The 12,500-nt window shown below is 33.9% G+C and overlaps 1 protein-coding gene across 1 annotated transcript in view; it reads left to right on the plus strand.

The window, feature by feature from the left end:
• The window catches only part of LOC119572249 (glyoxalase domain-containing protein 4-like), a 31,578-nt gene that overhangs the window by 693 nt on the left and 18,385 nt on the right, over positions 1-12,500 (plus strand). The gene's annotated exons all lie outside the window — the stretch shown is intronic.

Below are 12,500 nucleotides of genomic sequence, written 5' to 3' on the forward strand. Positions count from 1 at the left end.
AAAATTAGTTTTTGTATTGTGGGTTTTTCTTCCACATATTTAGAAATGAATGAATATTAAAAAAAATATATTGATTTCATTTTCAGGTATTGCGACATGAGGAGTTTGAGGAAGGATGTAAGGCTACTTGTAATGGGTATGTTATTCCTTTTCATATCTGTACATGAGGTTTACTGCTTATATGTTTCTCTCTTTTCGAGCTTGTTGTAGGCATGGTATTGTTCTATTATGTATATTTAGTTCAGGAAGGAAAACATATTACCATTTACTTCATCCTCTTTTTCTCACCCTAATAAATCTGGTGCCCTCCCTTAAGACTACAATTTATGCAAATTGCTAGAAAGAATGGTGAACCTCCACTTAGTCTGGTGTCTTGAATCTCACAACCTTCTCTCATCTTCTCAATTTGTATTCCGTTTTCCTCAAAGCACAGCTTGACCCACGTACACATATTGCAAATGGCGATACCACATTCTTCAGCAACTGTCATCTCATGGCAAACAAGGGAACATGAGTATGTTCATTAAATTTTTCTTTTCCAATTGTATCTTCTGAGTTAAATTTGCCTCTTCAACTTTAAATATTTTCCTTAACACAACTACCACAGATTTGCATTCTCTCCCCTGTAGTTTTTTGTGAATTTTGTTAAATAAACTGCTTGAATTAGCAGGAAAATGTATTTTTTTTTAAATACATTTTAATACAAGGAAAAGTGTAAATAGGTGAGATAGGTAACACTAATTACTGACTCCTCAGTGATTAAGCACTTGTAGAGCCATCCATGCCAATTGGGTTATTTTGAAGGTGTCCCACAAGACAATGTGCTCAGACTACATTATTCCTTCTAATCTTAATAGCTTAATTTTGGTACTACCACTGTGTATCCGATCCTCCCTGTATGTAAACGAATTTATCTATGCCTCAGGCCCTTCCATACCTGCTCTCCGTCAACTAATCCAGTCAGCAATATCTTAAATCTCTTCTTGGACCCTTGATCATGACTTTCCGACTCATAGAGACAGCCGGAGGTTCATATTGCAAAACTCTCCTTTAGACTACCCAGATCCTCTCCACACTTGACTGCTGCTGCCATATATAGGTAGGACCAATAACTGACTCCTTGGTGATTAAGCACTAGTAGAGCCATCTGTGTGTAAATACAATAAATAAACTTATATTACAGTGGGCATGGCATGTATTCTTGCTATCTGTGCCAATTGGGTTAATTTGTAGGTGTCCCACAAAACAATGTGCTCAGACTACATTATTCCTTCCAGCCGTAAACGGCTTAATTTTGGTACTACCACTGGGTATCCAATCCTCCCTGTAGGTAAACAATTTTATCTATGCCTCGGGCCCTTCCATACCTGCTCTCCATCAACTAATCCAGTCAGCATATCTTTAATCATTTCTTGGACCCTTGATTGTGACTTTCCAACTCGCACAGCCAGCCATACTACCCATATTCTCTCCACTCTTGACTGTTGCTGCCATATATACTCTTCTGCCTCTACCTCTTTTCTTACTTACCTTGATGCTATCCATCACTGCGGTCTATGTTTAGCCCAAGGGATCTTCCTCTCCACTCCTGCTGAGATCCTATACATTGAATCAGGCCTACCATCCCTTTCTTGACACTGTGTCCTCTCTCTCCAGAGTACACATTTTCATCAATTTTTTCTCTAAACTAACTGTCCCTTTACACTTACCTACCTTTTTCACTGTATGTATGGATGCACTTCTCTTCCATTCACCCTTCCCTCACCTCTGATCCCTTCCTTTTTCTACCTTTAAATGCCTGCGTTGTTTTGTACCTTCCTCCCATATCTGCACCTCTGTTTCCCCTGATGCACCAAAATCAGGTACTTCCCTTCTATCCTTCTCAATCTTTTTCTCAACCATACCTCTACTCACTCCTCCAGTGCTCATATTTCCACATCCACCTGATGAATGACAGAACGTTGTTACATACAAGCTATGTTTTTGCTGCTTAATATGTGACCATGGTCATCATTTTTGCAGTACCAAGAGTAAGTGTGGTCACTGAGGTGCTGACCGTCACCAAACATTGTTACACAAATTACTAGCAAACGGTTTCTCTCCATCCCCTAAGCACAAGGGATCTCCAACTGCAGATGGTTATTTATTTAGCAACAGGAACACACCTGATTGTTGTGAAAAATTAGGTGTTCTTAGCTTTTCAACATAGCATAGAAGCCAAGTTTAGTGTGTCCAAAAGTGTTAATTGTCAACCGATGCTCTTCCGTGTGTTAACATTCTGATAGGAGGATAATGATGAAGATCCTGCCTGTGGAAGTTAATGACAGCATCTCCACCTGTGCCTTCATAGATGGCGTTGCACAAGCTCTGGCTGCACAAAGCTTAATACAGTGGGAATCTAAGGCCGAGCAGTGAGACAAGGCACGAATACTGATAACATTCCAAGTTATTGATACTGAAAATGGAATTTTTATGTGCAACAAGCATGTGCTGCTTGAGCAGCATAGATGGTGGAAATGACATTGCCGGAAATGAAGTTTACAGTAGAGACAAACTCAGCATAGCTACCAATAACATGATGCCTGTAAACTGGACCAAATATGGTCATATCAGAATGATGTGGACTGAAGTTGCCTGATGACAGTTAGGAAGTGGGCTCAACAACCCACTTCCTGGGTTGCCTTTGGACCAACAGGCCCCAAGAATCTTTCACTTGCTCCAGTACATCATATTTATCCAGTAAAAGACCACTTCAAAGCTGACTTCAGGGAGAAATAAGTCCATTCCAAACATGAAGATTTGCTATCAAAGAAGTGGCCCACTTCTAAACAATTGTGAGATAAATGTTCTGTGACTGAAGATCCTCAAAAGGAGGCTTGCAGTAATAATATGAATAATACAAATGTTCTATGTTGATAATCTCCTTGTGGCACATGATGTGAAAGACTCATTGCTTTTTGTAATATAGGTGGCGTCAGAACCAGTGCAGAGCCAATAACAAGTACATGCTCAAGAAGATTCCAGAGGCAGAGAGTGATGCTTCAGTTGCATCTCTAGACCTCAGTAAGGACAAACTTCTGTTAAAAATGACCTTGGGTGTACACTGGTCAGTGACTGAAAATTACTTTACATTCAATATCTACCTTAATGACAAGCCAAAAACATGAATATTTTCAGAAATATTATTTTTTGGAAAATCTGCTCTAATAACATTATAATGATTATGATGTCAATAATAACACGGGGGCCGGGGGCCCCCCCGCCAAAAATTTAAAAAATTTTTTGCCCCGGGAAAACCTTTTTTTGGGTTTTTAAAATTACAAAAGGGGCCTTTAAAATGTTTTTTCCCGGCCCGGGCCTTCAATAATTGTAAACCAAAAAAATTGGTTCATTAAATTTTTGGGGCGGGGAAACCCCCCCCCCCCCCCCCCCCCCCCCCCCCCCAAGAATTTTTTTTTTTTAAAAAAAAAAAAAAGGGGTGGTTCCAAAAGGGGGCCCCCACCAAAAAATTTTTAAAAATTTTACTAAGCCCAAAGGGGGCTTCATTAAAAAGGGGGAATTAAAAAATGCAAGGGTTATATTTGGGGAAACAGGAAAAAACCCCTATTGTTTTTTTGTAAAAATTAGGGGGCTTTTTTCAAAACCATAAAACCCAAAAAAAAAAGTTGCCCCAAAAGGGTTTAAGGCAAAGATGTTTTCCCGTTGTTCTTCTAAGGAATAAGGAAAACCTTCCTTGGGGGTTAAAAAGAACCCCCTTGGGTTAAAGGGGGTAAAAGTTGGCTGAAAAATTTAATTTTACATTAATTCCCCCCAATAAACAAGCCAAAAAACTTTAATTATTTTCGGAAAATTTTATTTTTTGGAAAAATTTCTTTAAAATTTTTGGGGTTCAAATAACTTTAAATTTAAATTTAAGTAAAAAACCCAATACACCAATAACTGATCCCCTTGGAAATAAAATTTTGGTTTCAAAAACCAAGGAAAGGTAAAATTCGATAAATTTAAAAGGGGGACAAAAACCCCCCTTTTGGGTTGGGAAAAAAAGGCCACGGGGAATCTTTAGAGAATTCAAAAACCAAAAAAGAAATTAAACCCCGGGCAAAAAATTTTAAACAGAAGTTTTGGGTTAAAGAAGTCCCATTAAAAATTTAAAAAACTGTGTAAAAAAGGGACTTATTTATTTAAATTAAAATTTAAAAAGGGGTTTTAAATGTTATAATCTTTTTTGGAATTTTTTTAAAATTATTTTTTTTTATTCAAAGGGAACATAGAGCCCAATAAAAAGTACATTTTTCCAAAAAGATAAAAATTTTTATCCCAGGCCTTAGGATGGTAAGGACAAAAACCTTTTTTGGGAAATTGGGGCCAGGAAGTACCCCAAAATTTTTTAACTTCCCCTACCCCTTATGGGGGCCCCTTTTGAAAATTTAAAAATTAATGTTTTGGAAAAATTTTGGGGTAACTTTAATTTTTTTAAAACTTAAATGTTATAGGGAATAAAAAAAATACCTATATATAAAATTAAAAAAATTATAATTATAAAATAAAAAAAATAATATATAATGTTAAAATTAATTTTGGGTTAAATTTTAAAATTTTGTTAAAAATTTAAAAAAAAAAGATAAATATTTTAAGGAATTGTTTAAAAAATTAAAAAAATTTTTAAATGTTGTAAATTATAGGGAATTAAAATTTAATTAAAATTAATTTTAAATAATTTAAATTGTATTTATTTATATTATTTTTAAAATTTTTTTATTTACAAAATTGATTTAAAAAATTTTAAAAATTTTAAAATTAAAATATAGTTTTTTATAATTATAAGGGTAAGGGAAAAAACCAATATGGAATATGAAAAATAATTTGTGTTAAATATAAAATAGGGATTTTATAAAATTTAAAATATTATTGTAAAAAATTGTATTTAAATTTTAAAATTTTTGGGATAATTATATGAAATTATATAAAAATATATATATATGTATATTTTATATATTATTTATAAAATATATATTTTATATATATATATATGTTTGTATATAAAATTATATTATATATATTATTATATATTATATTTTTTATATATATATTATATATATATAAAATATGTGTATATTAAAATTATATATTATATTAATATTAATATGTTTTATTACTATTTATATATAAATTTTATATATATATGTATATATTGTAATATAAAATAAATTAAATAAAAATAATATATATTTATATGGTAAAAAAATAAAATAAAAATGTATATATATATATGTTAATATATAAATAAAATTATAATATAAAATAAAATGTTTATTATAAAATATTTTATATATATTTTGGTATATATATATATTTATATTATAATATATATATAGTAATGGGTTATATATATATGTATATATATATAATATATTTATAAAAAGGTATATAATATATTATATATATATATAGATATAGTTTAATAAAATTATATATATGTATATATATTATTTTTTATGTATATATATAATATTATATAAAATTGTATATTTTAATATATGTATTTTGGATATAATAGATATAGATATATTATGTAGATTTTATATATAGTTATATAATATAGATTATAATATATTGTTTAAAAAAAATATTTTATTATATATATATATTATTTAAAATGTTTTATATATTAAGATATTATATGTATATATTATATATATATATATAATATATTATATTTATTTTATATTATATTTTTATAATATATATATAATTTCTTTTATTTAAAATGAAATATATATATTTTATTTTAATATATATATATTATGAATTATAATATAATATATATATTATGAAAAAATATTTTTAATTTTATATATATAATATTTTAATTTTATTAATTATAGAAATATTTATATATATATTAGGGAATATTTATAATATCTATATAAAAATATAATATTTATAATATTTTATATTTTAAATTTTATATGAATATAATATATATATATATATATTTTTATATATTATAAAATTTTATTATAATTTTTATAATTAAAATATATATATTTTTTATAAAAATAATATATTGTATATTTTATTATTTTATGAATTTTTATTATATATATATTTAAAAATATATATATAAATATATATTATTTTTAATATGTTATATATATTAATAAATTTGGGAAAATATATTATTAAAATTTTTTTATATATTTTATTTTAAAAAGTATTTTAAATCCTGGTTTACGGTTGGCAAAATTTTTGTGTCCAATGAACTAAATAAATATAATTACTTCATACCGGGTTTTTTGTAATTAAGGAAATTTTGGGGGCAAAAAATAATTTTAAATTTATATACTTTTTTAAGGTTTGGTCCGCTTTGAAATTTCCCTGGGGGAAAGGGCCCGGGGAAAGGGACCTTTAACATGGCCGGGGCAGCAACCAAACCTGTTAATTGAAATGGGGGAGGGCCTTTGGGGGCCTTAGGGGCCCCCCAAAAATTTTTTAAAAGGGGGAAATGGCAAAATGGGTTTTTTTTAATATTTAGGATTAAAAATTTATAATAGGGTTATTAATAATGTTAATTAAATTATAATGTATATAAATTTTAAAGATAATGATATATATATATATATATAAAATAAATATATATATATATTATATATATATATGTATATATTTTTATTATATATATATATTATTTATTTTTATATATATATGTTTTTATAATATAGATGTATATATATATATAATATAAAATATAATTTATATATAAATGTATAATATATAAAATATATATATATAGGGTTATTTTATATGAATATATTATTTATATTTTAAAAATATTTATATATTTTATATTAGTTTTAATTATATTATATATATATTGTATAATATAGGGATATTTTATAGTATTTTTGTATATATATATTTATTAAAATGTATATATTTTTTATATTTTGTATATATATATGTTATTATATATATATAATATAAAAATATATATTTTATATATATGAAATTTTTTATATATATAAAATATAAAAATAGAATAATATATATATTTTAATAAATATAAAATGAAAAAATAAAAATATAGATTATTATAAAAATATAAAATATATAAAAATATAGGGGCAAATATAAATATATATATATAATAATAATAAAATTTTATATATATATATATGCATATATTTTTATAAAATTTTATTATATATATATATAATATATGCATATAATTAATATAAAATATATATATATAAAATATTATATGCATTTTATAAAAAATTATAATATAAAATATATGCATATATTATATATAAAATTATATATATTTTAATGCATATATAAAATATATAAAATATATATTTAAATATATAATAATAAAAATGCATTAAATTTTAATATATATATATATATATATTATATATTATATATAATATATATATTTTTTTAATGCATATATATATATATCATCATCACATCAAGGGGCAACCCCGACGGGGGCGCATGGCCGCATCCACCCTTCGTTTCCAGCCACGAGGACCCTCGAGGCGATCCCCGGGAAGGCACACGGCCCATCTCTATTTCCCTCAGGGACGGGTTTCTTTTCGAGCTGCCCAAGCCAGATCCCCTAGGATTTCCCCCAGGTCCCCTCCCAAACCCGGGGTTTGTCTCGCAGAGAGACAACCGGGTGGGCAGGGCGTCCATGGGGAGGCGAGTAGGTGGGCCAATATAGCCTAAATTTGGGCGATCCCGGATTATGCAAGAAACGGGGTCCTTTGCCTTTCAGGGTGAAAACCCCCGGTTTTTGGACAGTGGCCCTGCCAACTGCCCCCCCTGATCGGCGAAGGGACTTGTTAAAAAAGGATCAAGGGGAAAACCCCAAAGGGCCACGGGGGATAGCGTCCAGGTTTCGTTCCATAAGAAAAAACTGGAAGAACAAGGCCTTAAAGGGACACCCCAGTTGGGTTTCCTTCTGCATAGGTACCAAACATTTTTCCAAAAACGCTCTTTTGATGATTCATGGCTCCTGTTGCCAGCCCAAATCCCCTCTCCCGGGACTTCCTGGTTTGCCCAACCCAGAGATAGGACTACGCTACCAAGGTATGAAAAAACTTTCTTTTGCCCTTTCAACGTCCTCCCCGCAAGCATGGAGACTGAAAGGGTTTCCCCCTAACGGCCCCCCAAATTTCCGGGAATCTTGGTCTTGGGTTCCAGGAGCCTCAAAGGGCCTGGGGGGCTTCGCCTCATTGTTTTAAAATGCATCAAGAGCCGCCAAAGTACCCCAAGGACTCAGATAGGATGGCAACATCGTCGGAAAGCCCAAGGTCCGAGACCTTAATATTCCCTTTAGTGTTGCTCCGCACTGACTTTGGCTAGTACCCTCTGCCCTTTATCCAGCCCAATACAAGTGTTAAAAAAGTTTTGGGGAAAGGACACGGGCCTTCCCCAAAAACCCCCTTTAAAAAAAAAATTAAAAAAAAACCCAGGGAAAAAGTTGGGAACATACCCCCCCCCCATTTTTTCCCCAGCATTTTCATACCAGTATAGAGGTTTTGCTATCGGGCCCAATAACCCTGGTGGGAAATTTCCCCCTGACCCTCGGATCTCCCTACGATTCCCGAGAAAGAGTCAAACGCCTTCTTGAGGTCGTTTTGTAGGCTGAAAAGCAAACCCACGACCAAACCACGACGGGTTCCACAATTAAATCGAAGCGCTAGGATACGGGCTATTGTGGACTGGGAAAGGGGTAAATCCAGACTGCCCCCGGCTCTGGGGCCTCAGTAGGTGGTTGCGGTCCGTTTCAGAAGAAATTTTGAGCGGGAAAACCCTTTCCCGGGATGCTGAGCAGTGTAATGCCACGGTATTTCTACAGTTTCCCCTCGATCCCCCCTTTTCCCCTTCCCGGAGGGATGACCACGCCCCTCAGCCCGGTCCGGGGGGAAAGGTACCAGATGGGCCAAAAAGGGAGCAGGACGATGCAGGGGCCCCCAGCCCTAGGTTTACCCCCCGCCTTTAGCGTTTAGGGAGGGATACACATATGCCTGCAGTTTTTCCCCCTCTTCAAAATTGGGGGAAAACGCCAGCCTAACCTCTGTTAGGGTAGGAGGTTCCCCGCTGTATGGGGTCCGCACAAAGGGACTGAGACATCGCTTGCATTCCCAAACTAAAAATTGGAGATCCCAAAAAACCCGGTAAAACTGTTCAAAATATCAGCCCCCCGTTCACGAACCCCCAAAATGATTTTGAGATGAAACCGCCCTCCGGATCGGACTTTCGTCATCTGTGAGGAGGGCTTAGGGGTTTAGTTTTCTCCGGGTTGGTTTGGCAGGGCGAAGGTTTTATTTTCCAAGAAATGGCCTTCGGGCCTCCTCAGCAAAAATTCCTTTTATGAACTGTTCCTTTTTCCCCCTTTCAGCAGTGTCCCAGCCCTAGCACCATGGAACGACGCAAAACTTGATTCCCCTTTTGCCCAGCCTTTTCGGGCACGCTTTAGGGGGCCTCTAATGTCTCCAGGGAGATGGTATTTGCCTTGGGCCTGGGGGGTTTTCGCCCAAAGGACCTGAGTGTTCGGGGGTTTCGCGCTTGAAGGGCCCCCCAGAGCAACTGGATCCGTTTAGGTTGCTGGTTTCTGAGAATCGGCAAGGGGACTGCCCCTGGGGAAACCCACGGGCCCCACTTTCCTTCCCCCCTTAGGGCTGTCCAAGTGAAAAACCCCTTTGGGTGGGGCCCCTGGAGGGGGGGAAATTTTGAAGGGACCCGCCCGGGTGCCCAACAGGGCCTTTTTGGTCGGTTTTCCAAAAGAAATCCCGCACCCGGTAAACCCCGCAGTTCTGGAGGAAAATTTCCAAACGCGTGTCACAAGGATTGGTCGTCTCCTTGGAAATTTTTCTCCCGTATCGCTGTACCAAGTCCAGCGATGCGGGTTTGGGGCGCTGGGGACCCGGAAACCAGAGATCCTCATTTTCTTGGGGCCTAGCAAAGTCCCGGGAGAAGGAGGGGGATTTTCGTGCTGGGATCAGCTCCCAAACCAAAGGGGGGGCCGGGCAGACACTCGGGAAACCAGCTCGGTCACAGCCGGAAAACCGCATTGAAGTCCCCAGAACAATGCGAAAAGTCTCGCCGGGGGAAACGGTTTTTGCCCAGATGCAGTTTGGGCGTAGAAAAGCCTCTTTCACTCGGTTTTTTGTAAATTTGGTAGGAGGTATACAGCAATAAGAGACTGAAGCCAAAAGATGGGTTTAGTTCAATGCCATGATACGCCCCCAAACAAAAACCCGGGGTTTACCTCGACTACCCCAGGCTGAAGTCGACTGGAGATGGCTATGGTTTCCCCCCTGGAGGGGGGTGAACCCCGGGTGCGGGGCCCCCACCCGGTAGGTGGAAACCCCCCCACACTGACGTGCGATACCAAAGGGCTTCTCACCTTGAGAGGGCCCGCCCCCTCAACTCCCAGTTGCTTCAATTCCCGCGATAGCAGGGGGGAAACCGCTCATCCGGGCCCCAAGGACCCGGGTGTTCCCAAACGCCTACCCCGGGAAAACCCGCCGAGGTTTAAGGGCCCGGGGGGTCACTCGGGTGCACCCCCACCTCTGCCCCTCCCCCCAACACAGCCCCAGAAAAGGGGGCGGGGAGGGGGGTGGGGCCGCCCCCATCCACCTGTGGGGTTCCCCCAGGGGTTTCCCCCAAAAGCTTTATGGTGGGGGGTTTGGGGCCTGCCGGGGGGCAGGCGGGACGAGTAACTTTGCTCCCCAAACCTGCACCCCGACATTTGCCCCCCCAGCGTGACCCACAGCCCGCCCCTTTCTTTCTGGGGGGGGAGGGACAACACCCCTTCCCCCAGCATTTCCATTTTTAAAAAAGACGTGGGAAGGGGGGTCATTCTGGGGGGAGGAGGACGGCAAGGCCCCCCTCCCCGAGCCGCCCCATTTCCCCGGGGGCAGGGGGCCCGGAGTTGGTACCCAAGCCAAAAGCGTGTCCACAGCCGGTGGGGGCCAAAAATTCCCCACCTTGGGGCCTCCCGCCCGCTCCGAGATCCCCCACAGATTTAAACCTGGGACCCCCAAGGTACCCGGGTTTCCCAAAGGGGGGCCACGAAAGGGGGCACTGCAGAAGTCTTAATGATGGAGAGGCGTGACCTGGCAGGGGGACTTATGCAGAAGCTGCCCCTTTTTCGCACGGGTTTGCCAGGGGTGGAAGCTGCAAGCGAGAAGGCATGCAAGCAATTAAAACTATTAGGCTACCACACCAACGCTTCACATCCCCCCATGCAAGTGAACACCCCCCCTATAATATATTTTATAATATATATATATAAAATAATATATATAGCATATATATATAAAATTATATTTTATATATTATATATAAAATAAATATAAAATATATGCTAATATTTTATATATAAAATTTTATGCATAATTTTAAAATAGATAATATATATATATATATATATATATATATATACAAAGCTGCATATATATATATAAAAATATCAATATATATAATAATATATATATATCATATATATATATATAATAAAATATATTTTATAATATATATATTTTAAAATTTTATATATGCATATATATATTATATATATATATATATATATATTTAATATATGCAAAATTTTAATATAATATATATTAATAAAATTTTTATATATATTATATAAAATATATATTTTTATATATATAAAATATATATTAAATAAATGTTAAAAATAATAGGGATATTTTATAAAGTATTTATATATGTATAAAATAGTATATATATATGTTTTTATATTTGGGATATATATATGTAATATATATATTGTATATAAATGTATATATATAGGGATATATATAGTAATATATATATGTATATATAATGTATTATATGTATATATATAGTAATTTTAAATTTTTATTTTATATATTTATATATATGTATAAAATAAAGTTAAATTTTATGTAATTTTAAATTTTATATAAATTAATAATTTTGTATATAATATGTAAAATATTATACCCTATATATATATGTATGTAATATATATGCATATTTATAGGGATGTATAAATTTTGTTAATAATATAAAGTATATTATATGTTTTATATATATGTATATATAAAATGATATTATAGTTATATAAAATGCATAAAATTTATTAGTATTATATATGTATTATATTATTTTTGTATATTTTTATGCATATAAAATATATAGAGAAATAGATATAGATATTAGTTATATGGGAAGCATATCTATATAAAGTTTTATATGGATATGCATATATAAAAATTGTATATAAAAATGTATATAAAATAGTATATATTGTGTATATATTATAAAATACATATATAAAATTTTATATATTAAAAATATATATATATATATCTATAATTTTAATTTTATATAACACCCTTTCAAATAGCATTTAACAATATGGTTATATATTGTTTTATGTAAAAAAATTTTTTTGTTTTGTATATATACATCACACACAAAACACATTTTTG

This window comes from Penaeus monodon, chromosome 1 (assembly GCF_015228065.2).
Source record: "Penaeus monodon isolate SGIC_2016 chromosome 1, NSTDA_Pmon_1, whole genome shotgun sequence".
Taxonomy (NCBI): Eukaryota; Metazoa; Arthropoda; class Malacostraca; order Decapoda; family Penaeidae; genus Penaeus; species Penaeus monodon.